At 41.9% G+C, this 26,918-nt stretch overlaps 1 pseudogene; it reads left to right on the top strand.

The window, feature by feature from the left end:
• Positions 1-26,148, top strand: LOC118105691 (annotated as a pseudogene).
• Positions 26,149-26,918: the final 770 nt, after the last annotated feature.

Raw genomic sequence — 26,918 nt, 5'->3', positions numbered from 1 at the left:
ATGAGGAACAGCGGCAGTGTCAAAGACTCCATTTTCACTTGGATGAGCCAGAAGGAAAGGTAGGTAGGTGAGTGTTGCACATTTATGAAGTTTACTGTCACATACCATCTGAATTGATAACATCGATCTGCAGTTCACCACGGCTCTAAGTTTGTCAGTTCACACCTGGTGACTGAACAAAAGTTTCCAATGTGATCGGATCACCAGGGACAGATGTAGACACCAGGTGTGGAACAAAAGTGCCTTCAAATGACTAATTAACAGAGTTAACTCACAATTTCATACTGTCTTTGTCACATCTGTTAATCAAGTGTTTAAAACAGATGGTGTTTTTTCAGAATCATACATTACAGCAGTGGTCACCAGCACGTCGACAAGTCTTCTCTCGATCCCATTGCAGCTCTGGACTCACTGGCTGAGTTGTGTGGCTGCGACCTGCAGAGCCAGGTACATAGGTAGATATATATATATATTAACATTAATATTATTAATTAATATTATTTTACTGTCGGAGACTCTGAGTTAGTTTTTCTACAAGTTTTTCTACAGTTTTATTTCACTTTATTTAAGTTTGGGAGATAACATTTTCCCAGGGAATAATTCATGGGTCTTGGTGAAAAAAAACAGGCATATTTAGAGGACTATAGATATCTATGAATATCTAGTCAGCACAGCTGTGTTGGACAATTGCTCTCCCTTTAGCTGACAAACAAGTGATTATCATACTTGAGATTGTAATGCCCCTATTGAGAAAATTAAGTAGTCAGCAGTGCCAGAGGAAATAATTCCAACATCCTGTTTGTGCACTGGGAATAAATATGGTCAAAATATGTCCTTTTAGAATATATATCAGCTGAAAAATGTCCTACATAGAAGCTGCTATTTGTATAAATGAACATTTATCTTGTTCCCTTAACTCACTCAAAGTGTCTGAGGTGTCTGCAGATATGTGCGTGTCCCAGAGACCCCAGTTGACACACGTGAGTTACTTAGTGTTGAAGGATTTGTGAAAGTACTTACTCGCATCAAAAGTATTTGGACAGAATTTGACCCTTTTCAGACCCACATTCAAGTCAATCAGCTGTTGATGTTACATGGTTTTAAAGAAACTCTTCTTGCTGATACACCATTTGAAGGAGGTGAGGAAATCAAGCAGCCTCTACACACTAGTATAATAGATTTATTCTAAACCCCACTGTGAAAGTGAAAACTGTACATGCATGGAATAGAAAGGAACAGAGGAACTGTGCTGATCTATGAAAAAATACATTAGACAGACAGAGCTTTTATTGCATGAGCTGGCAGACACACAGCAGCAGTGAATCTGCTGGCTGATGTGGCGACAGACTGTTTAGTGGGGCATAGGAGGCAAAGGAAAAGCAGCTGGGAGCACTCTGACCTGCCATCAGGGCAACAGTAGGAGCTTTAAAAGCTGGAATGAGGGTGGCGTAACTTCCATTGAGGCCCTGGAGCACTTGGTGAGCAGGTGGAGAGCACTGGCGACTCGACGGAGGAGGAGAATCCATCTACAGCCAAACAGGCAATTAGATACACTGAGTCTCCGCCACCTGCCTCTGCCACAGCCAACAAGGTGGATGAAGACTGCTGTGTAATTATGAAGGCTAATCTGGGGTGTGTGTTTAATGTAACATTGTGTGTGTGTGTGTGTGTGTGTGTGTGTGTGTGTGTGTGTGTGTGTGCTCACAGACTCCTCAGACTGAGAGCGAGTAGGAGTTTCTGCACACAGGCCCCCACTCACTCACACAGTGACTCACACATTGAGACGAGATAAGAGGAGCAGAGTGTGTTTTAGTTTCTCTCTGGTCCACAGCTGCTCAATGATCAGAAGGTTGGCTTGTACCTGGAGTTTCTGTGTCCTCCTCCACTCTGCTCTAACTTTAACTAATAAACACTCATCACGAGTTATCAGGACCTGATCAGTACATGAAGTTACTCAAAGTTGGTTTGATTCACTCCAGAGTTTATGAGGCTGCATTTAGACATCATGAAAAATGACCAGCCAACATTTTACGGCTCAGTACAACACGTGGCGCACACAGTCAGGACTCAGTGTTGAAGTGAGCAGAGGATCTTGATTCGTGATCCGACACCATTGATTAATAACTAAATACATGATCATAAGTTTATCATCTACATCATCATGCCAATAAAAAATGAACTGTCAACGAAAACTGGTTCCTTATCATTTATATGAACTCAACTTTGAACCTGTTTTTGTCAAGTGTGAACAGGCTCAACACTGGAGGAGCATTAGAACAGCGACGTGTCAGACTCCATTTTCACTTGGATGAGTAGGGGGAAGAAAAGTGAGTAGGTTAGTGTTAACACACATTTATGAAAGTTTTACTGTCACACTCTCACATCTGTGTTAACAACCGTCTGCGGTTCACACAGCTCTAAGTTTGTCAGTTCACACCTGGTGACAGACATAGTTTCCATGTGATCGGATCACAGAGACAGATGTGAACACCAGGTGTGGAACAAAGTGCCTTCAAATGACTAATTAACAGAGTTAACTCACAATTTCACTTTTTATCTTCGTCACATCTGTTAATCAAGTGTTTAAAAACAGAATGGTGTTTTCAGAATCATACATTACAGCAGTGGTCACCAACTCGTCGACAGTCTTCACTATCGATCCCCGTAAAGCTCTGGACTCACTGGCTGAGGTTGTTTGAGAAACATCGACCTGCAGAGCCAGGTACATAGGTAGATATATATCAACATTAATATTATTAATTAATATTATTTTACTGTCGGAGACTCTGAGTCAGTTTTTCTACACGTGAACTGTCGAGAGAACAAGATCAAGGATGAACTTCTGTCAATCAACAGTTTGACTCAATTCTATGATCGGCTGAATAGAACACATTAAACCTACAACTGTCTCAGGTTACCGTGACAACAGGGAAACTGTGTAGGAGGGTTGACTTTGTTATATTTGAAGAAACACTGAATTTAGGTACCTGGTTTCATTGTGTGTGTGTTTGAGCTAACAGTCAGTGTCATTGTTTTTCCTCTCAGACTGAAGATGAGTGGTTATGAGAAGGAAGAGGACAGAGCGGAGTCTCCAGTGTTCAGCTGTGTGTCTGTGAAGAGTAACAGGTCCAAAGGAATACCCCTAGACTTCAGAAATGAACCTGGACCCTCACACGCAGAGTAAGAGACTGTTGTTATATTTGAAGAAACACAGAATTTAGGTACCTGGCTTCATTGTGTGTGTGTTTGAGCTAACAGTCAGTGTCATTGTTTTTCCTCTCAGACTGAAGATGAGTGGTTATGAGGAGGAAGAGGACAGAGCGGAGTCTCCAGTGTTCAGCTGTGTGTCTATGAAGAGTAACATGTCCAAAAGTATATACCAAGACTTCAAAAATGAACCTGGACCCTCACACGCAGAGTAAGAGACTGTTTCTACTGTGAACTGATCAGAAGAGGATTTAGTTTCCACTAGTGTGGCCCCTGCATTAGGACACAGCTTCATTGAAATTGGTGACTAATCTCTCAGAATCACTCAAAGAGCTCAGAATCTCCACCAAGGCCCAACACCCTACTTATAAAACCACTTTTAAAGGGCCTATATTTGTGTAAAATACATTGCCTGGGCACCACTATCCGTAATTGCAGGGGTCAGTAGGGACCCTCAAAGTCTGAAAACAGACTTTCTCTCTTGAGATCCATTCTAGAAGTATGTTATCGAAAAGTGTATTTACGTACTTCACTCAGTATGATCTCATTTGGGATCTCACTCGTCTCTCAGCCCACCGCCGGTACCAGTCCAGCCTCCCGGGCCGCACCCGGCTCCCCACCACCCACCACCCCTCCACACCCGAACGCGACACCAAGCAGACATGTTGCTGAGCTAGCAGCTTGTTAGCACAGGCTAGCACTTAACAAACAAGACTGAAGAAACACTGCAGCGTGGAGGGATGCAAGGAAGAGAATGTATTTACATTACAGCAGTTTTTTCGACTTTAAACCACTGATATATCATCTTAGGGGTACCAATACCTCAAATTAAATCCAAGAAAGATGTAAAATACTTGAGACTCATTTTTATTTGGATCTGCACCAAATTTCACAAACACATAAACATCGTTTTTTTATAATCCCACTAACGAACAAACAAACCAACCAACACACAAACATACAGGGGTGAAAACAAAACCTCCTTGACAGAAGTAGTGACAACCTTTGACTGTGACATTTTAGTTATCAGGAAATGTCTTCACAGAGAGAGGGAGAGGAGTCATGTTTCTGAGGAGGAGCAGTCGTCCTGCTGTGCTTCCTGTCAGGATGTCCTGAAGGTCGTCCAGTCTGGTTCTTCAGGAGACTCCTCCTGTCCCAGCTGTGAGACAAAGATCCAGAACAGGACCTGGAACTCGGACCAGCGGTCAGGCAACTTTGTACATCTGTCTGCTGATGTCTTCACTTTGACAACGGCATGTTGTTTATTTGGTTCCCTCATACAGCATTAACATTTAACGTAAGTTATAAAACCACGAAGTTAAAAACCTTTTATTTTCTGTAGTTTTTCTGTATTTGATGAAAATAATCAGCAGATTCTCAGATTCTCTGTCTTTAGTCTGACATTGTTTCTTGTCTTTCAGAAGATCGGGTTCTGCAGAAGGTTTTAAATGAACATAAGATCAGTCTGAAGAAGACATATGAACACGTGACTGAAGGAACTGATGAAACAGGAAGTACAACCTGCCTCAACAGGATCTACACTGAGCTCTACATCACAGAGGGACAGAGTGAAGAGGTTAATACTCAACATGAGGTGAGGCAGCAGAGGCGGCTTCCAAGACGAAGACCCTCCCGACACTCCGATCAAGTGCCACGACATCTTTAAAGCCGCAACTGACCAGCAGAGCAGCATCAGAGTCGTCTGACGAACGGCGTCGCTGGTATTGGAAAAAGCTTCTCGGTGCAGAAGGTCACTCTGGACTGGGCAGAGGGTTTAGAAAACCAAGATGTCGGCCTGCTGATTGTGCTTTCGTTCAGAGAGCTGAACCTGGTGAGAGACGAGAATTACAGTCTTCTCGAGCTGCTCCGTGTTTTCCATCCAACATTACACAAGCTTACGGCAGAGATGCTCGCTATCTGCAACCTTTTGTTCATCTTTGACGGACTGGATGAAAGTAGACTTTCTCTGGACTTCAACGACAAGGTTGTGTCTGATGTCACACAGAGGTCATCAGTCAACGCACTGCTGACAAACCTCATCCAGGGGAATCTGCTTCCCTCGGCTCTCGTCTGGATAACCTCACGACCTGCGGCGGCCAATCAGATCCCTTCTACATGTGTTGACAGGGTAACAGAAGTACGAGGCTTCACTGACACCCAGAAGAAGGAGTACTTCAGGAAGAGATTCAGTGATGAACAGCTGTGCAGCAGAATCATCTCACACATCAAGACGTCCAGGAGCCTCCATCATGTATCGTCCCAGTCTTCTGGATCAGTGCACTACAGTTCCTGGAGCACATATTTGACCAAAGACCAGGTGGAGAGCTGCCAAAGACCTGACTGACTTGTACTCACTTTCTGATGGTTCAGACAAGGAGGAAAAACAAGTACAGTGAGGACGAGACGACTCCTCAGCTGTGGACAGAGGCTGACAGGGACGTTCTTCTGAAGCTGGGGGAGGCTGGCGCTTAAACATCTGAGGAAGGAATCATCATGTTCTGCAAGAAGAACAGAAGTGGTGTGGTCTTAATGTCACAGAAGCCTCAGTGTACTCAGGAGTTTAATACTGAGATCTTCAGAAAAGTGTGGATTCTTCCAGAAATCTGTCTACTGCTTTGTTCATCTGAGCGTTCAGGAGTTTCTGGCTGCAGTCTACGTGTTCACTGTTGCAAAGGAACACAGAAGAACTCAAAGCTTCTTGGGAACATGTAGGAGCGCACCTGATACCTTCTCTCTGGATGACCTCCTGAAGAGAACCATGGAGAAATCCCTCACCAGTACAAATGGTCATCTGGACCTGTTTATTCGCTTCATCCATTGCCTCAGTCTGAAGTCTAACCAGAGAGTTTTAGGAGGCCTGCTGGGTTGGACAGAACAATCCAAGATCCTCCAGAGGGGCATAGGAGGCCTGCTGGGTCGGACAGAGAACAATCCAGATCATCCAGAGAGTCATCCAACAACCTGAAGGAGATGCAGAGTGAGGACATTTCTCCTGACAGAAGCATCAACATCTTTCACTGTCTGACTAGAATGACGACCACTCCAGTAAATCAGGAGATGCAACAGTTCCTGACTTCCAGAGAACAAATCAAGGAGAAACTATCTGAGATCCACTGCTCAGCTCCCAGCCTCATGCTGCAGATGTCAGAGGAGGTTCTGGATGAGCTGGACCTGAAGAAGTTCAACACATCAGAACAGGGTCGACAGAGACTGATCCCAGCTGTGAGGAACTGCAAGAAAGCTCTGTGAGTCCAGACATGATCAATAACACATTCGATCAGTGTAGATTAGTCGTTTTTCAAATACCCACTGTATTAACTTTTTCTAATTTTTTTGGGCAGCATGGTGTTGCAGTGGTCAACACTGTTAGTGCAGCCTTTCTATGAGGGTGTAACGTTTTTTTTTTCCGACTTAGCACACTTAGCACAGTGTGAGGAGACAATCACTGAAGAAGCAGAACTGGAAATATCAATTATTCTTCTTTCTTGTCAAACTAGAATTATCACCCTGCGTTTGTGCGCCACCACAAACCAGTGCAGTGTCAGTCTTTCAGGAGTTCTGACATGTTGCATTCACAATAATATGAAGGTCCTGTAACGCTGACCTTTGACCACTGGAATCTAATCAGTTTATCTTTGAGTCCAGATTGTCAATATGTGAAGAAATTCCTTAAAGACAGACTTGAGATATCATGTTCAAGAGGCCAAAAACATGGTTTTTGGCCTTGACCTTTGACCACCAGAATCTCATGAGTTCTTCTGTTAGTCTAAATTAATGCTTGTACCAAATTTGAAAGGATTCTCTTGAGGTGTTTTTAAGATAACATGTTCATGAGGCAAAAAGGGGATATACCACGGGGAGGGTGAAATGATCATGTTTTGTGTGAATGTTGTGTTTTCAGATTTTATTCTAACAGATTTTATATTTTCTCTAATTACAGACTCATTGATTGTGAACTCTCAGAGACTCACTGTGAAGTCGTGGCCTCAGCTCTGAAGTCAAACCCCTCACATCTGAAAGAACTGAATCTGAGTGGAAACAGCCTGCAGGATTCAGGAGTGAAGCTGCTGTGTGCTGGACTGGAGAGTTCAAACTGTCGACTGGAGACTCTGAGGTCAGGTCCTTAAAATCTTGAATGTTCACTTTTCCAACTTTTCTTATTTCATCATTATTTATTTAAATTGAAATGGATTATGCGATTCTCCAGTCTGCTCACTGTCCCTCAATCTGTCCTCACCCAGCTGTCAGTCACGTCCACCTCATCAGCCCAACTCCATTCACTTGCACACACCTGCTCCTGATCAGTAATAAAGTATCAGTAAATAATGTGGACTGAGGCCGAGCACTCGTACTCCTCACGTTTTCAAAAATAAGACACATTCTTATTGAAACACGTCGGACAGTTGATAAATATAGAAACAAACAGGAAGCGACTGTCAGGAGCCATCCCTACTTTAAACAGTGTTTAATTCAGAAAACCTACTCAGTGACCAATCACACATAGAAGAAGGTCATGTGATGAATTAAATAAAGGTCAAAAATGTTGATTTGATATTTATCTTCAGGTCACAGACTGGACTGAGGCCAGCAGCATGTTGAGAGTCTGTGTTGACATGATGACGATCCACAATAACAGGAGGACAAATTCAAATATTCATATTTCTTTATCCAGGTTGAAGGGCTGCAGTCTGTCAAAGATCAGCTGTTCTTCTCTGGCTTCAGCTCTGAGGTCAAACCCCTCTCATCTGAGAGAACTGGATCTGAGCTACAACGACCTGAAGGACTCAGGAGTGAAGGAGCTTTGTGGTTTTCTAGAGAGTCCAACCTGTGGACTGGAGACTCTGAGGTCAGTCATCGTGTGTTCATGTTAAAGGTTCAGTGTGTACACTTTAGTGACATCTAGTGGTGAAGCATCATGTTGCAGCTGAATACGCCTCACCTCCCCCTCCCCTTCCAAACATGAAAGAGAACCTGTGGTAGCTTCAGTCATATTAGAAACTCAAACGTTTAGTTTAGCAAACTAAACTTTTGCTTTATCTGTAAGTACAAAAATTCGTACAATTTAGATAAAGAAATTAAAACATCACTACTATTTTATATTCAGTTTCTAACAGTAGATCCTTTCACCTAAAACTTACACACTAGAGCTTTAAGTTCATAGTGCAGAACATCTGTTCCTCACAGAGAACACTGATACTGAGCTGAGAGATGTTTGTAGAATGAGCGTTGAGGATCGAGTAAAATGTGACTGAAGTTTTACTGAGAGATAAACAATCCAATGCTGGACAATGTGTACATGTAATGCTTCTTTGTAAGCTAACTAGGATTTGTCCTGGTGGTCCTGTGGACTGACAACATGACAGTGTGCTGCGTTCGTGTTCTCGAACTGGGCTCATTGAAACATGAAATCCTTCCTATGGTATCAGGACTTGGGTGGGTCCATGCCTTTATCTTTTCAACACTAGATTTCTACATGCCACCCTGTACCTGACCTTCTCAGGCCTCCCTGCACCACATTTAACTGGTCAAAAAACTGCTGTAGATCATCGCCCCTTCAAGAAACCATGATCATATAACTGCTCGCCCTTTTCAAATATGAACTGTGGAAAATGTTCCGAAAATTGGGTGCAGACCATTTCTGGAGCTGAAGAAGCAGCAGGAGATTGTCCAGGTCAGACTTGTTCACAGCAACAGGAAAATTTGGGAACATTCAGACAAGGGGTGGAGCCAAAACACATATCTCCATGAAAATCATCGTTACATTGAGTTATGTTAAATTACAGACTCACTGTGAAAGATTTAGTGACGTCACCAGGTGTCGTACATGTGAACGTAGTCCACTTGTTCACATCTGGACTCCTGAAGATGTCCAGCAATATATTTAGAGACATCTAGTGGTGAAGTTACATATTACAAACAACTGAACACTTACACTTTGAAGCTGTTTTCAGTCATGAACTCTGTAAAATAGTGTCTGGACATTTTCTGGAGTTTGACTTTCACATATGAAGAACAGGTCGAGCAGCAGGAGGCCGGGCATGGCGTATAAATTCTGCTTTGAAAAGCTCTGGAATCTCCTCGTCTTTCCAAGTTGACGTCTTCGTCTTCTACGTGTATGGCTCCTCTTCTTCATCCTGAGATATTTGTATTCTTGCAGTTTCATGTCCTTCGCGTGTTTGTGTCCGTCATCAACACTTCCACTCGCTCACTGTGAATCCTCGGGACATTTACCTGCTCTATTCTCACATGGACTCACTCAGAAATTTTATTTGGAGGCTAGCAGGAAAAGTTCCAGAAAATGTCCAGAACAACTTGACTCAGACTTCAATGCAGGTCTGAAAACAACGACAGTGATGTTTAGTCAAAGTCCTTTATTTTACCACATGAACTCAGTTTAATTTACAGTTAAGTTTAATCCTTTATACTTTATACTAGTCTTCTCTAGACTGGACTACTGTAACTCCATCCTCTCTGGCATCAGCCAAAAGTCCCACCTCCAACTAGTTCAGAACAGAGCAGCTCGGCTTCTCACTGGTATTAAATGGCAACATCACATCACCCCGATCCTTGCTTCTCTCCATTGGCTCCCTGTCTGTTTAAGAATTGATTTAAAGATTTTACTGATCACTTTTTAAGAATCTGGCCCCCAGCTACATCACAGAATTATTGACCACTTATGTGCCTGCACCCAGCCTTAGATCCTCAGGTGGATCCTGCAGAAACATCCCAAAGTCGGGTTGAAGAGCAAACCGTGACTGGGCACACACCATCAGGACCCCTTGGCTTTGGAACAGCCTACCTGAGGGAGATAAGGCAGGTCGATGACTTCTTTTAAACCACTTCATAAAACCAATTTTTATAAGCTTTTATGTGATGTTGTGTTTTTATTATTTTTATCATTTTCACCTTTTTATTAACTTGTTCATTTATCTCTATTGTCATATTACTGCTTTTTATAATCACGTTTTTATTTACTTTTAGTGCTTGCTGTCAAACCACTTTGAAAACTCTCTGTTTTTAAAAATTACTATAAACATAATTTTATATTATAATCACTATCCTTTATTCAGGTTGGAGGGCTGCAGTCTGTCAAGAGTCAGCTGTTCTCTGGCTTCAGCTCTGAGTCAAACCCCTCTCATCACAGAAAACTGAATGCTGAATAGAAACAACCTGCAGGACTCAGGAGTGAAGGAGCTGTGTGGTTTTGTAGAGTCCAGCCTGTCGACTGGAGACTCTGGGGTCAGTTCACGGGCCGAGTTTTTGTAGATCGCATATCTATAATACAGCATTTATACCCAATTTATCCATTTGAATTCTAAATTGTCAGCTACTTGTTCAAACACATCTGTGTTTAGTTTTGGATTTCCTAAACTGATCTGCAGGACAGAGACAGGGTCCAAATAATATATTTTTACTGAATCAGGAATCATTTTTCGTCCTGATTTCATATTTACCTTCCATGTTATGAGTCTGCACTGACGTGAATATTTTTATGTTATTTTCACAAATGAACCTTTATCCAGGTTGAAGGGCTCCAGTCTGTCAGAGATAAGCTGTTCTTCTCTGGCTTCAGCTCTGAGGTCAAACCCCTCTCATCTGAAAAAACTGGATCTAAGACTAAACGACCTGCAGGACTCACGAGTGAAAGAGCTGCTTGATCTAAAGCAGCCCTCAGACTGTTGACTGGAGACTGTGAGGTGAGTCAGTCCACACCACTTTCATCAGTATTTTACTAAACATGGTCAGTATCACAGTAAAGATCCAGGGTCTGTACTACGAAACAGGATTTGTGGTTATCAGGTTAACTTCAGGTTTAGTTTTTTCAGTCTTACGAAGCTCATTGACTTCTTATCGGGGTAAATCACCATGGTAAGTTATGATGAACAGCTAACCTGCTCTGGAGCAGGTTAGCTGTTCTCCTTAAAAGGAAGGACAGGGGAAGTTTAAAACAATGTCTGGTTGGTTAAGTCGATCTCTACCGCTAACACACCCAGTACATCTCAATCTCTCCAGACTCATCCAGTCACCAAAATACCAAATGCACTCAGGGTCACAAGTGCATCCTCTGGGCTGGGACTAGAAGTCCTGCTGCTCTTTATACTGGATGTTGCTGCATTACTGACTCACAGCTGATGAAGTGAGTCTCTGTAAGCTTACTGATATGTTCTTCTATCCAGCAGATTTAGGAAGTCATCTTTGTAAAGGTGAGTGTGAAGAGAGGGACAGTGTGTGTGGATGGAGCTGAGCTGTGTGCAGTCATCCCACAGAGGCTGAAGCAGCAGCAGCTTGTTCATAAGCGGCTCTGACTGGGCCTTGCTGCTGGAGGCAGAGTGAGACAGAGCTCAGAGGAATCAGGAAATTGTGACTGCTCTGAGATCAGGTCCACTCTCACACAGTGTCCAGTCCACCATCCTTCCTGTGTGCTCCTGTGGATGTGACACAGCACCATCAGTGTATCTGCTCTGCTCTGCTGCTGCTCTGTCCTTTGACACAGAAAAGTCAAATCCCTAAATATTTCAAAATTATGTGTGGGAAAATGTGCCAATTTAATGCAAATTTTACTTTCAAATCTAAAAAGTTACATTATATTTACTGGTAGGGACACGAAGCTGTGAGCAGTCAGTGTTACAAATAGATAACTGCTGAGTTCAGACCAGCGTCTTATATTTTAAAACAATTTCACCCCTGATCCTGCTGATGGAAGCATGTTAGCATGTTGTGTTGAAAACTAAAGGAAACACGTGGATTAGCACTGCAGGTAATCAGAAAGGGTAAAGTCTTGTTATTTGAACACAGATTGATGAGACCATGCTGTAAATAAAATTGTCATTACATAAAATTGTATAGTCAACAGTGATTGCTAAGCGTCGATGTAACTAAAGAAGAAAGGATAATGACGAGGTGAAGAACTTCTTCAGATTAAAAAAATATTTTCACCTAATGAGAAGCTAAAATGTTTTTCTGTTCAAAGTTAATTTAATCATGTGAAACATGTTATTTGTCAAATAGTAAAGTTTGACATCTACATAGTTTAATAACCTGCTTCACCTAATCACTCAAATTTAAAGTGGTGTGAGTCTGTGGGTGAAAGACGTTTAGAAACACAGAGATAATTAGTTTAAAGCAGGGAGCCTGCAGCTCTGCTGTCACTGAGGAAATGCATGAAAACGTCTGGACTCATTATATCTAATCAGTTCAATAACTTCATGAAAAACATGTGAATTCACATTTTCATGATTTGTATTCTCTCTGGATTCTTCACACATGTGTTAATAACTAATCTGCATGTTCCTGCTCGTGTACTAAGAGTTAGAAAGTTTTATATAAGTTCACTTTCTTTCATGTACAGCGTTTAAACAACATCGGACAATTATTCACAAATGTACATGAAATAAAAGGAAATTAGGGAATATCCCTTAAAGTGACATTTTTCAATTCACAACATGATCAACTTCAGATGAATCATTTATATACAGTCTATGATCGTACTTCATGCACAGACCTCACTACGTCCAGGACATGATGTCATCAGTTGTAACTGTCATATGTCAAAATGTTGTGTTAACTCCGACAGGATGTTTTAATGTTTTATCAATGATTATTGGTTATTCTGAGTTCAATCTTATTCAGGTTAAGTTTATCAGAACATATTGTTTATATGTCAGTGTCTTATTCTGATTATTGTCTTAATCTGGTGAATACCAGAATATTGTAATATTGTATGGAAATGTCAAGCGGTGATTGGTTGGTGAGCGACATGTCATCTGTCACCTCTCACAGCGACAACACACCGAGAATTTGTGATTCTATAATCTGTTGATCAGACACATGGAGGAGGCGGGGTTTATGACCTTTACTGCAGCCAGCCACCAGGGTGTGATCCAGATAATTTGGCCTCACTTTTGAGAGCCATCATGTCCTCCATCTTTATTTACAGTCTAAATTATACCAAAATTATTTTACAGTGTTTAATTGAATGATCTGTTTGAGTTTCTGAGTTTCGATGTTTCACAGTTTAATGGTAGTAGGTCGAAAATCTCAGCTTCAATTCTTCATTTAATTCAACTGCTGCAGGAAAACCAGGAAATCCAGTTTGATCGTCACGAAAACGTCTCTTTCAAATCTCAGTTATTTTTTGTTCACTTCTAAAATCTTGTGGCTGCTTTGTTAACATGAATCATTTCTTCATTTTTACATGAAAATAAACATTTTCCACTTCATTGAAGTTTCTTTGACATCACATGGCTCACTGAGGACGCTGTGGCGGCGTTGTGTAACGAGGGCGAAGGGGCGAGCCCGCATTTACACGATGGATTCATTAGACAGACAAATGGTGCTATTTGGTAATTGAGGCCTAACCAGTGTGTGTGTGTGTGTGTGTGTGTGTTTGTGAGTGTGTATGTGTGTTTTTTTCAAGTAGCACATCAGGCAACTGTCTGCAATTGGGGAAGATTGAGGCCAATGAGAGCACAAATTGATCTGGACACTGTGAGTGCACGTGCAAACACACACGCACACTTAAGTGCGTGAAATGGAAAAATGGAATGACTGCCTATTTGTTGCTATAACAACAGTGCAACAGTTTGATTAAGACCTTGCTGCTATAAGAGGTAATAAATACAAAATATCCATTCGTTTTTAAAAGACCAAAAAAATCTACATTCACTTAGTTTTGAGATGTGTATCGAAATAAAAGAGTTGCAATTTATGAACAGAAGAAGTTAAAACTAAAACTACTCAGGGAGGAACAACTTGAGTAAGTGACCTTGGTCATCCACAACCAAAACATCCTTCATCTGAGAGTGCATGGTGTCAATCAAATATATATGTAATGTTATGTTCACATCATTTTATTTTGTTAATTCAAAAAAACATATTTATATAAATTAACATAATTAATTTTATGAATTCAAATAAATACATTTAATTTAATAAAGTAAATTTTGTGAATTAGAATGAAACATTATAATTGTGATAAATTATCTAAATTATTTTTATTGAATTTATAAAATAAAATAACATTGGTCAGCAGTACGACAGTTTGCATTTCAGTCCAAACCAGGTACATGGCTTGATTTTAATGTTTCATTATTAGTATTATTAAAAAATCTTTAGAAAAGTGTGAAATGCGTGGTTTGTGGAGACGGACAGCTCACAGTGTGTTTTGCCCTGTAGCGGCATCTAGTGGCTCACTGTGGCTCTGTTGGTTCCTTAAGTAAAGTATTATATATTAAATCATTTAAATAAAACAGATATGTATTTTAGTGCACAGAAACATGATAGAAATCATAAAACAAAACAAGACTCAAAGAGGTTTACTGCACAAATTGCTCTATATTCACAGTCGTCATCTTGTACTGCACATGCAAACAGGTGATTTGTCCAGTATATTTTAAAGGTTTAAAGGTTTATTAATAATAATTCAGGAAACACAAACCATTAAGGCTGAGACAACACTGTAATTGGTCAATAACTGCATTAGTGCTGCTCTATGTATATGGATTGTGTGCTTTGAGGAGAGTGACAGATTAATGCAGTGACATTTTCTGAGGTTAGACTCTGACCCAAGAAAATATCACAGAATGCCTGACTGACTGTAGCACAGAAATAAAAGTGAACAACTGAAGATTTAAAAGATTGTCTCTAATTAACACAAACACACATACCTTCTTAATTATTTTTGAGGACCCTTTCTTTTTGAAAATGTATTACAGGCTACTAGGTTTTCAGTATTTATATGCTAATACTATTAGTGACCAATTTTTTACTACACTGGATTGAAAATATGTGCTTTTTGTCTAACTTTCACGCTGATCAGTACATGAAGTTACTCAAAGTTTGTTGATTCACTCAGAGTTTATGAGGCTGCATTTAGACATCATGAAAAATGACCAATAACATTTTACGAAACTCAATTTACATTAGGCGCACACAGTCAGGACTCAGTGTTGAAGTGAGCAGAGGGATCTTGATTCATGATCCGACACCCTCGATTAATAACTTAATACATGATCATAAGTTTATCATCTACATCATCTTGCCTTAATAATTGAACTGTCAACGAAAACTAGTTCCTTATCATTTATATAGACTGAACTTTGAACCTGTTTGTGTCAAGTGTGAACTGGCTCAACACTGGAGAACATGAGAACAGCGGCGTGTCAGACTCAATTTTCACTTGGATGAGCAGAAGGAAGAAAAGTGAGTAGGTGAGTGTTAACACATTTATGAAAGTTTTACTGTCACACTCTCACAACTGGTGTTAACACATCCGTCTAGGTTCACACGGCTCTAAGTTTGTCAGTTCACACCTGGTGACAGACATAGTTTCCATGTGATCGGATCACCAGGGACAGATGTGAACACCAGGTGTGGAACAAAGTGCCTTCAAATGACTAGGTAACAGAGTTAACTCACAATTTTCACTTTTTATGTTAAGTCATCTGTTAATCAAGTGTTTTAAAAACAGAATGGTGTTTTTCAGAATCATACATTACAGCAGTGGTCACCAACTTCGTCGGCAGTCTTCACTATCGATCCCGTTACGGCTCTGGACTCACTGGCTGAGGTTATTGTGAGAAACACCGACCTGCAGAACAGTACATAGGTAGATATATATATATTAACATTAATATTATTAATTAATATTATTTACTATCCGGAGACTCTGATTGAATTTTTCTACCGGTTTTCTACAGTTTTATTTCACTTTATTTAAGTTTGGGAGATAACATTTTCCCAGGGAATAATTCATAGATGTAGTGAGAGAACAGAAGGCATATTTAGAGGACTATAGATATCTATGAATATCTAGTCAGCACAGCTGTGTTGGACAGTGCTCTCCATTGACAAACAAGTGATTATCATACGAGGTGTAATGCCCCTAATGCAAGAAGGTGAAGTAGTCAGCAGTGCCAGAAAATAATTCCAACATCCTGTTTGTGCACTGGGGGAATAAATATAGTCAATATGTCCCACAGAATATATATCAGCTGAGAAAATGTCCTACACTGGAAGCTGTATTTGTATAAATGAACATTTTATCTTGTTCCCTTAACTCCATCAAGCAGTGTCTGCAGAGGTGTTGCAGATAACTAACGTCATCCCAGAGACCCAGTTGACTGTGGGTTCGCAGTGTTGAAGGATTTGTGAAAGTACTTACTCGCATCAAAAGTATTTGGACAGAATTTGACCCTTTTCAGATCTGTTAAGTCAATCAGCTGTGATGTTACATGGTTTAAAGAAACTCTTCACTTGCTGATACACCCAGAAGGAGGTGAGAAATCAAGCAGCCTCTACACCCACTAGTATAATAGATTTATTCTAAACCCCATACCAGCTGAAAGTCTGAAAACTGTACATGCATGGAATAGAGAAAGAACAGAGGAACTATATGATCTATGAAAAAATACATTAGACAGACAGAGCTTTGTGCATGAGCTGTGGACACACACAGCAGCAACAATGAATCTGCTGGCTGATGTGAAAGCGACAGACTGTTTAGTGGGGCATAGGAGGGCAAAGAGAGCTGGGGAGCACTCTGACCTGCCATCAGAGGCGACAGTGGGAGCTTTTAAAAGCCTGAATGAGGGGTGGCGTAACTTCATTAGAACCCTGGAGCCGCAGTGAGAGCAGGTGGAGAGCACTGGGCGACTCGGGGAGGAGGAAGATCCATCTGCAGCCAAACCAGGCAATTAGATACACAGAGTCTCCGCCACCTGCCTCTGCCACAACCAACAAAGGTGGATGAAGACTGCTGTGTAATTATGAAGGCTAATCTAGGTGTGTGTTGTGTAACATTGTGTGTGTGTGTGTGTGTGTGTGTGTGTGTGTGTGTGTGTGTGTGTGTGTGTGTGTGTGTGTGTGTGTGTGTGTGTGCTCACAGACTCCTCAGACTGAGAGCGAGTAGGAGTTTTCACACACACAGGCCCCGTCCCCACTCACTCACACAGTGACTCACACATTGAGACGAGATAAGAGGAGCAGAGTGTGTTTTAGTTTCTCTCTGGTCCACAGCTGCTCAATGATCAGAAGGTTGGCTTGTACCTGGAGTTTCTGTGTCCTCCTCCACTCTGCTCTCACTTTAACTAATAAACACTCATCACGAGTTATCAGGACCTGATCAGTACATGAAGTTACTCAGAGTTTGTTTGATTCACTCCAGAGTTTATGAGGCTGCATTTAGACATCATGAAAAATGACCAGCCAACATTTTACGGCTCAGTACAACACGTGGCGCACACAGTCAGGACTCAGTGTTGAAGTGAGCAGAGGATCTTGATTTGTGATCCGACACCTCGATTAATAACTAAATACATGATCATAAGTTTATAATCTACATCATCATGCCAATAAAAAATGAACTGTCAACGAAAACTGGTTCCTTATCATTTATATGAACTGAACTTTGAACCTGTTTTTGTCAAGTGTGAACAGGCTCAACACTGGAGGAGCATGAGAACAGCGACGTGTCAGACTCCATTTTCACTTGGATGAGCAGAAGGAAGAAAAGTGAGTAGGTGAGAGTGTTAACGCATTTGCCAGAAAGTTTTACTGTCACACTCACACCTGGTGTTAACATCCGTCTGCGGTTCACACAGCTCTAAGTTTGTCAGTTCACACCTGGTGACAGACATAGTTTCCATGTGATCGGATCACCAGGGACAGATGTGAACACCAGGTGTGGAACAAAGTGCCTTCAAATGACTAATTAACAGAGTTAACTCACAATTTCACTTTTTATCTTCGTCACATCTGTTAATCAAGTGTTTAAAAACAGAATGGTGTTTTCAGAATCATACATTACAGCAGTGGTCACCAACTCGTCGACAGTCTTCACTATCGATCCCCGTACAGCTCTGGACTCACTGGCTGAGGTTGTGTGAGAAACATCGACCTGCAGAGCCAGGTACATAGGTAGATATATATCAACATTAAAATTATTAATTAATATTATTTTACTGTCGGAGACTCTGAGTCAGTTTTTCTACACGTGAACTGTCGAGAGAACAAGATCAAGGATGAACTTCTGTCAATCAACAGTTTGACTCAATTCTATGATCGGCTGAGTCGATCACATTAAACCTACAACTGTCTCAGGTTACCATGACAACAGGTAAACTGTGTAGGAGGGTCGACTTTGTTATATTTGAAGAAACACTGAATTTAGGTATCTGGCTTCATTGTTTGTGTGTCTGAGCTAACAGTCAGTGTCATTGTTTTTCCTCTCAGACTGAAGATGAGTGGTTATGAGAAGGAAGAGGACAGAGCGGAGTCTCCAGTGTTCAGATGTGTGTCTATGAAAGTAACATGTCCAAAGATGAAATACTCGACTTCAGAAATGAACCTGGACCCTCACACGCAGAGTAAGAGACTGTTTCTACTGTGAACTGATCAGAAGAGGATTTAGTTTCCACTAGTGTGGCCCCTGCATTAGGACACAGCTTCATTGAAATTGGTGACTAATCTCTCAGAATCACTCAAAGAGCTCAGACCTCCACCAAGGCCCAACACCCTACTTATAAAACCACTTTTAAAGGGCCTATATTGTGTAAAATACATTGCCTGGGCTTTCACTATCCGTAATTACTTGAAGGGGTCAGTAGGGACCCTCAAAGTCTGAAAACAGACTTTTTCTCTCTTAGTCCATTCTAAGAAATATGTTATCGAAAAGTCTTGTTTCGTACTTCCTCCCCGTATGATCTCATTTGGGATCTCACTCGTCTCTCAGCCCCACCCCGCCGGTACCAGTCCAGCCTCCGAACCCACCACCCCCGCTCCCACCACCACCACCTCCACACCCGAGCAGGCCACCAAGCAGACATGTTGCTGAGCTAGCAGCTTGTTAGCACAGGCTAACCCCAACAAACAAGACTGAAGAAACCTATGGCGTGGGGATGCAGAAGAAGATGTGTTTACATTACAGCAGTTTTTTCGACTTTAAACCACTGATATATCATCTTAGGGGTACCAATACCTCAAATTAAATCCCAGAAAGATGTAAAATATGGGCCCTTTAACGTCACTAGAGACTCATTTTTATTTGGATCTGCACAAAATTTCACAAACACATAAACATCGGTCCCCTGAACATGTCTGTAAAAGTGATCTGGTTGACAGACCACATCCTTCCACCAAGTTTACTGGTAATCTGTTCATTCGTTTTTTATAATCCCACTAACGAACAAACAAACCAACCAACACACAAACATACAGGGGTGAAAACAAAACCTCCTTGACAGAAGTAGTGACAACCTTTGACTGTGACATTTTAGTTATCAGGAAATGTCTTCACAGAGAGAGGGAGAGGAGTCATGTTTCTGAGGAGGAGCAGTCGTCCTGCTGTGCTTCCTGTCAGGATGTCCTGAAGGTCGTCCAGTCTGGTTCTTCAGGAGACTCCTCCTGTCCCAGCTGTGGACAAAGATCCAGAACAGGACCTGGAGCTCGGACAGCCGGTCAGAGCAGCACTGTACATCTGTCTGCTCATGTCTTCACTTTTGACAACAGTACATGTTGTTTTATTTGGTTCCCTCATACAGCATTAACATTTAACATTTGTATAAAACCACAAAGTTAAAAAGCTTTTATTTTCTGTCGTTTTTCTGTATCTGATGAAAATAATCAGCAGATTCTCAGATTCTCTGTCTTTAGTCTGACATTGTTTCTTGTCTTTCAGAAGATCGGGTTCTGCAGAAGGTTTTAAATGAACATAAGATCAGTCTGAAGAGGACATGTAAACACGTGACTGAAGGAACTGATAAAACAGCAAGTAGAACCTGCCTCAACATGATCTACACTGAGCTCTACATCACAGAGGGACAGAGTGAGGTTAATACTCAACATGAGGTGAGGCAGCTTGAGACGGCTTCAAGACGAAGACCCTCCACGACACTCCGATCAACTGCCACGACATCTTTAAAGCCGCAACTGACCAGCAGAGCAGCATCAGAGTCGTCCTGACGAACGGCGTCGCTGGTATTGGAAAAAGCTTCTCGGTGCAGAAGTTCACTCTGGACTGGGCAAAGGGTTTAGAAAACCAAGATGTCGGCCTGCTGATTGTGCTTTCGTTCAGAGAGCTGAACCTGGTGAAAGACAAGAATTACAGTCTTCTCAAGCTGCTCCGTGTTTTCCATCCAACATTACAGAAGCTCACGGCAGAGATGCTCGCTCTCTGTAAACATTTGTTCATCTTTGACGGACTGGATGAAAATAGACTTTCTCTGGACTTCAACGACAAGGTTGTGTCTGATGTCACACAGAAGTCATCAGTCAACGCACTGCTGACAAACCTCATCCACGGGAATCTGCTTCCCTCGGCTCTCGTCTGGATAACCTCCAGACCTGCGGCGGCCAATCAGATCCCTTCTACATGTGTTGACAGGGTAACAGAAGTACGAGGCTTCACTGACACCCAGAAGGAGGAGTACTTCAGGAAGAAATTCAGTGATATGCTGTAGCAGATGCATCACACACATCAAGACGTCCAGGAGCACTCCCACATCATGCCGTGATCTACAGTCTTCTGCTGGATCAGTGCTACAGTTCTGAAGCACATGTTGACCCAAAGACCAGAGTGAAGAACACTAAAAGACCCTGACTGACTTGTCTCACACTTTCTGATGGTTCAGACAAAGGAAGAAAAACAAGTACAGTGAGGGACATGGGCGACTCCTCTCAGCAGCGGACGGAGGCTTTGACACAAGGCGTTCTTCTGAAGCTGGGGGAGGCTGAGCGCTTAAACATCTGAGGGAAGGAATCATGTTCTACCAAGAAGAGACCTGAAGTGGTGTGGTCTTAATGTCACCAGAGGCCTCAGTGTACTCAGGAGTTTGTACTGAGATCTTCAGAAAAGAGTGTGAGATCTTCAGAAATCTGTCTACTGCTTTGTTCATCTGAGCGTTCAGGAGTTTCTGGCTGCAGTCTATGTGTTCCACTGTTACACCAAGAACACAGAAGGGCCCTCAAAAACTTCTTGGGAACATATGGGAGCATAAGCGATAACTTCTCTCTGGATGACCTCTGAAGAGAACCATGGAAAATCCCTCACCAGTACAAATGGTCATCTGGACCTGTTTGTTCGCTTCCTTCACGGCCTCAAGTCAGGCCACAACCCAGAGAGTCTTAGGGGGCCTGCTGGGTTGGACAGAGAACAATCAAAGATCTTCCAGAGAGCCTTCGGAGGCCTGCTGGGTCGGACAGAGAACAATCCAAAGATCATCAGAGAGTCATCCACAACCTGAAGGAGATGCAGAGTGAGGACATTTCTCCTGACAGAAGCATCAACATCTTTCACTGTCTGACTGAGATGAAAGACCACTCAGTAAATCAGGAGATGCAACAGTTCCTGACGTCAAAGAACAAATCAAAGGAACTCTCTGAGATCCACTGCTCAGCTCTGGCCTACATGCTGCAGATGTCAGAGGAGGTTCTGGATGAGCTGGACCTGAAGAAGTTCAACACATCAGAACAGGGTCGACAGAGACTGATCCCAGCTGTGAGGAACTGCAAGAAAGCTCTGTGAGTCCAGACATGATCAATAACACATTCGATCAGTGTAGATTAGTCGTTTTTCAAATACCCACTGTATTAACTTTTTCCTATTTTTTTGGGCAGCATGGTGTTGCAGTGGTCAACACTGTTAGTGCAGCCTTTCTATGAGGGTGGAACGTTTTTCCGACTTAGCACACTTAGCACAGTGTGAGGAGACAATCACTGAAGAAGCAGAACTGGAAATATCAATTATTCTTCTTTCTTGTCAAACTAGAATTATCACCCTGCGTTTGTGCGCCACCACAAACCAGTGCAGTGTCAGTCTCTCCAGGTTCCTGACATATTGCATTCACAATAATATGAGGTCACTGTAACCTTTGACCTTTGACCACTGGAATCTAATCAGTTTATCTTTGAGTCCAGATTGTCAATATGTGAAGAAATTCCCTAAAATCAGACTTGAGATATCATGTTCAAGAGGCCAAAAACATGTTTTTTGGCCTTGCCCTTTGACCTTTGACCACCCGAATTTCATGAGTTCTTCTGTTAGTCTAAATGAATGCTTGTACCAAATTTGAAAGGATTCTCTTGAGGTGTTTTTAAGATAACATGTTCATGAGGCAAAAAGGGGTTATACCACGGGGAGGGTGAAATGATCATGTTTTTTATTCCTAACAGGTTTTATATTTTCTCTAATTACAGACTCAATGGTTGTGAACTCTCAGAGACTCACTGTGAAGTCGTGGCCTCAGCTCTGAAGTCAAACCCCTCACATCTGAAAGAACTGAATCTGAGTGGAAACAGCCTGCAGGATTCAGGAGTGAAGCTGCTGTGTGCTGGACTGGAGAGTCCAAACTGTCGACTGGAGACTCTGAGGTCAGGTCCTTAAAACCTTGAATGTTCACTTTTCCTACTTTTTTCTTATTTCGTCATTATTTATTTAAAATTGAAATGGATTGTCACGATTCTGCTCCAGTCTGCTCACTGTCCCTCAGTCATCTGTCACTCACCCAGCCTGTCAGTCACGTCCACCTCATCAGCCCAACTCCATTCACTTGCACACACCTGCTCCTGATCAGTAATAAAGTATCAGTAAATAATGTGGACTGAGGCCGAGCACCCGTTCTCCTCAGGTTTTCAAAAATAAGACACATTCTTATTGAAACACGTCGGACAGTTGATAAATATAGAAACAAACAGGAAGCGACTGTCAGGAGCCATCCCTACTTTAAACAGTGTTTAATTCAGAAAACCTACTCAGTGACCAATCACACATAGAAGAAGGTCATGTGATGAATTAAATAATGGTCCAACATATTGATTTGATATTTATCTTCAGGTCACAGACTGGACTGAGGTCAGCAGCATGTTGAGAGTCTGTGTTGACATGATGACAATCCACAATAACAGGAGGACAAATTCAAATATTCATGTTTCTTTACCCAGGTTGAAGGGCTGCAGTCTGTCAAAGATCAGCTGTTCTTCTCTGGCTTCAGCTCTGAGGTCAAACCCCTCTCATCTGAGAGAACTGGATCTGAGCTACAACGACCTGAAGGACTCAGGAGTGAAGGAGCTTTGTGGTTTTCTAGAGAGTCCAACCTGTGGACTGGAGACTCTGAGGTCAGCCATCGTGTGTTAATGTTAAAGGTTCAGTGTGTACACTTTAGTGACATCTAGTGGTGAAGCATCATGTTGCAGCTGAATACGCCTCACCTCCCCCTCCCCTTCCAAACATGACAGAGAACCTGTGGTAGCTTCAGTCATATTAGAAACTCAAACGTTTAGTTTAGCAAACTAAACTTTTGCTTTATCTGTATGTACAAAAACAATTTGTACAATTTAGATAAAGAAATTAAAACATCACTACTATTTTATATTCAGTTTCTAAGAATAGATCCTTTCACCTAAAACTTACACACTAGAGCTTTAAGTTCATAGTGCAGAACATCTGTTCCTCACAGTGAACACTGATACTGAACTGAGAGATGTTTGTAGAATGAGCGTTGAGGACCGAGTAAAATGTGACTGAAGTTTTACTGAGAGATAAAAAATCCAATGCTGGACAATGTGTACATGTAATGCTTCTTTGTAAGCTAACTAGGATTTGTCCTGGTGGTCCTGTGGACAGACCACATGACAGTGTGCTGCGTTCGTGTTCTCGGACTGGGCTCATTTCAAACATGAAATCCTTCCTATGGTATCAGGACTTACACAGGGTCGTCCATGCCTTTATCTTTTCAACACTAGATTTCTGTACCACCCTGTACACACGTGTTACTCAGGCCTCCCTGCACCACATTCAACTGGTCAAAAAAACTGCTGCTCAGATCATCGCCCCTTCATGAAACCATGATCATATAACTGCTCGCCCTTTTCAAACATGAACTGTGGAAAATGTTCCGAAAATTGGGTGCAGACCATTTCTGGAGCTGAAGAAGCAGCAGGAGATTGTCCGGGTCAGACTTGTTCACAGCAACAGGAAAATTTGGGAACATTCAGACGAGGGGTGGAGCCAAAACACATATCTCCATGAAAATCATCGTTACATTGAGTTATGTTAAATTACAGACTCACTGTGAAAGATTTAGTGACGTCACCAGGTGTCGTACATGTGAACGTAGTCCACTTGTTCACATCTAGACTCCTGAAGATGTCCAGCAACATATTTAGAGACATCTAGTGGTGAAGTTACATATTACAAACAACTGAACACTTGCACTTTGAAGCTGTTTTCAGTCATGAACTCTGTAAAATAGTGTCTGGACATTTTCTGGAGTTTGACTTTCACATATGGAGAACAGGTCGGACAGCAGGAGGCCGGACATGGCGTATAAATTCTGCTTTGGAAAGATCAGTGTTTTTGTTTACAGCACATCCACACCAGCATTGGCCCTTATCAACAACAGCTCTGGAATCTCCTCGTCTTTCCAAGTTGACGTCTTCGTCTTCTACGTGTATGGCTCCTCTTCTTCATCCTGAGAAATTTGTATTCTTGCAGTTTCATGTCCTTCGCGTGTTTGTGTCCGTCATCAACACTTCCACTCGCTCACTGTGAATCCTCGGGACATTTACCTGCTCTATTCTCACATGGACTCATGTGGAGGCTGGCAGGAAAAGTTCCAGAAAATGTCCAGAACAACTTGACTCAGACTTCAATGCAGGTCTGAAAACAGCGACAGTGATGTTTAGTCAAAGTCTTTTATTTTACCACATGAACTCAGTTTAATTTACAGTTAAGTTTAATCCTTTATACTTTATACTAGTCTTCTCTAGACTGGACTACTGTAACTCCATCCTCTCTGGCGTCAGCCAAAAGTCCCACCTCCAACTAGTTCAGAACAGAGCAGCTTGGCTTCTTACCGGTATTAAATGGCAACATCACATCACCCCGATCCTTGCTTCTCTCCATTGGCTCCCTGTCTGTTTAAGAATTGATTTTAAGATTTTACTGATCACTTTTTAAGAATCTGGCCCCCAGCTACATCACAGAATTATTGACCCCTTATGTGCCTGCACCCAGCCTTTTACCATCAGGACCCCTTGGCTTTGGAACAGCCTACCTGAGGAGATAAGGCAGAGTCAGTGACTTCTTTTAAACCACTTCTTAAAACCAATTTTTATAGCTTTTATGTGATGTTGTGTTTTTACTGTGTTTTTATCATTTTCACCTTTTATTAACTTGTTCATTTATCTCTATTGTCATATTACTGCTTTTATGTAGTCACGTTTTTATTTACTTTTCGTGCTTGATGTCAAACCACTTTGTAAACTCTGTTTTTAAAAAGTACTATATACATAATTTTATATTACAATCACTATCCTTTATTCAGGTTGGAGGGCTGCAGTCTGTCAGAGATCAGCTGTTCTTCTCTGGCTTCAGCTCTGAGGTCAAACCCCTCTCATCTGAGAAAACTGAATCTGAATAGAAACAACCTGCAGGACTCAGGAGTGAAGGAGCTGTGTGGTTTTGTAGAGAGTCCAAACTGTCGACTGGAGACTCTGGGGTCAGTTCACCGACCGAGTTTTGTAGATCTCATATCTATAATACAGCATTTATACCCAATTTATCCATTTGAATTCTAAATTGTCAGCTACTTGTTAAAACACATCTGTGTTTAGTTTTGGATTTCCTAAACTGATCTGCAGGACAGAGACAGGGTCCAAATAATATATTTTTACTGAATCAGGACTCATTTTTAGTCCTGATTTCATATTTACCTTCCATGTTATGAGTCTGTACTGACATTTATTTTCACAAATGAACCTTTATCCAGGTTGAAGGGCTCCAGTCTGTCAGAGAAAAGCTGTTCTTCTCTGGCTTCAGCTCTGAGGTCAAACCCCTCTCATCTGAGAAATCTGGATCTGAGACTAAACAAGCTGCAGGACTCAGGAGTGAAAGAGCTGCTTGATCTAAAGCAGTCTTCAGACTGTCGACTGGAGACTGTGAGGTGAGTCAGTCCACACCACCTTCATGTTAACTTCAGGTTTAGTTTTTTCAGTCCTACGAACCTCATTCACTTCTTATCGGGTAAATCACCATGGTAAGTTATGATGAACGGCTAACCTGCTCCGGAGCAGGTTAAGTCTGTGAACAACCTGTATAAAAGCTCCGCCCACTGACCAAAGTGACTCTACACTGTTGTGTGGTGCACACTCTCCTTAAAAGGAAGGACAGGGGAAGTTTAAAACAATGTCTGGTTGGTTAAGTCGATCTCTACCGCTAACACACCCAGTACATCTCAATCTCTCCAGACTCATCCAGTCACCAAAATACCAAATGCACTCAGGGTACTGAAGTGCATCCTCTGAACAGGACTGAAGTCCCTGCTGCTCTTTATACTGGATGTGCTGCATTACTGACTCACAGCTGATGAAGTGAGTCTCTGTAAACACTGATGTGTTCTTCTATCAACAGATTTAGGAAGTCATCTTTGTAAAGGTGAGTGTGAAGAGGACAGTGTGTGTGGATGGAGGCTGAGCTGTGTCCTGATCATCCACAGAGGCTGAAGCAGCAGCAGCTTGTGCATAGAGCGGCTCTGACTGGGCCTTGCTGCTGGGAGGCAGAGTGGAGACAGAGCTCCAGAGGAATCAGAGGAGGTGAGCTGCTCTGAGATCAGGTCCACTCTCACACAGTGTCCAGTCCACCATCCTTCCTGTGTGCTCCTGTGGATGTGACACAGCACCATCAGTGTATCTGCTCTGCTCTGCTGCTGCTCTGTCCT

The sequence above is a fragment of the Hippoglossus stenolepis genome, chromosome 4 (assembly GCF_022539355.2).
Source record: "Hippoglossus stenolepis isolate QCI-W04-F060 chromosome 4, HSTE1.2, whole genome shotgun sequence".
In the NCBI taxonomy this organism is placed as follows: domain Eukaryota; kingdom Metazoa; phylum Chordata; class Actinopteri; order Pleuronectiformes; family Pleuronectidae; genus Hippoglossus; species Hippoglossus stenolepis.
The sequence above is the reverse complement of the archived record's forward strand: the minus strand, read 5'-3'. Positions and strand labels throughout refer to the sequence as shown.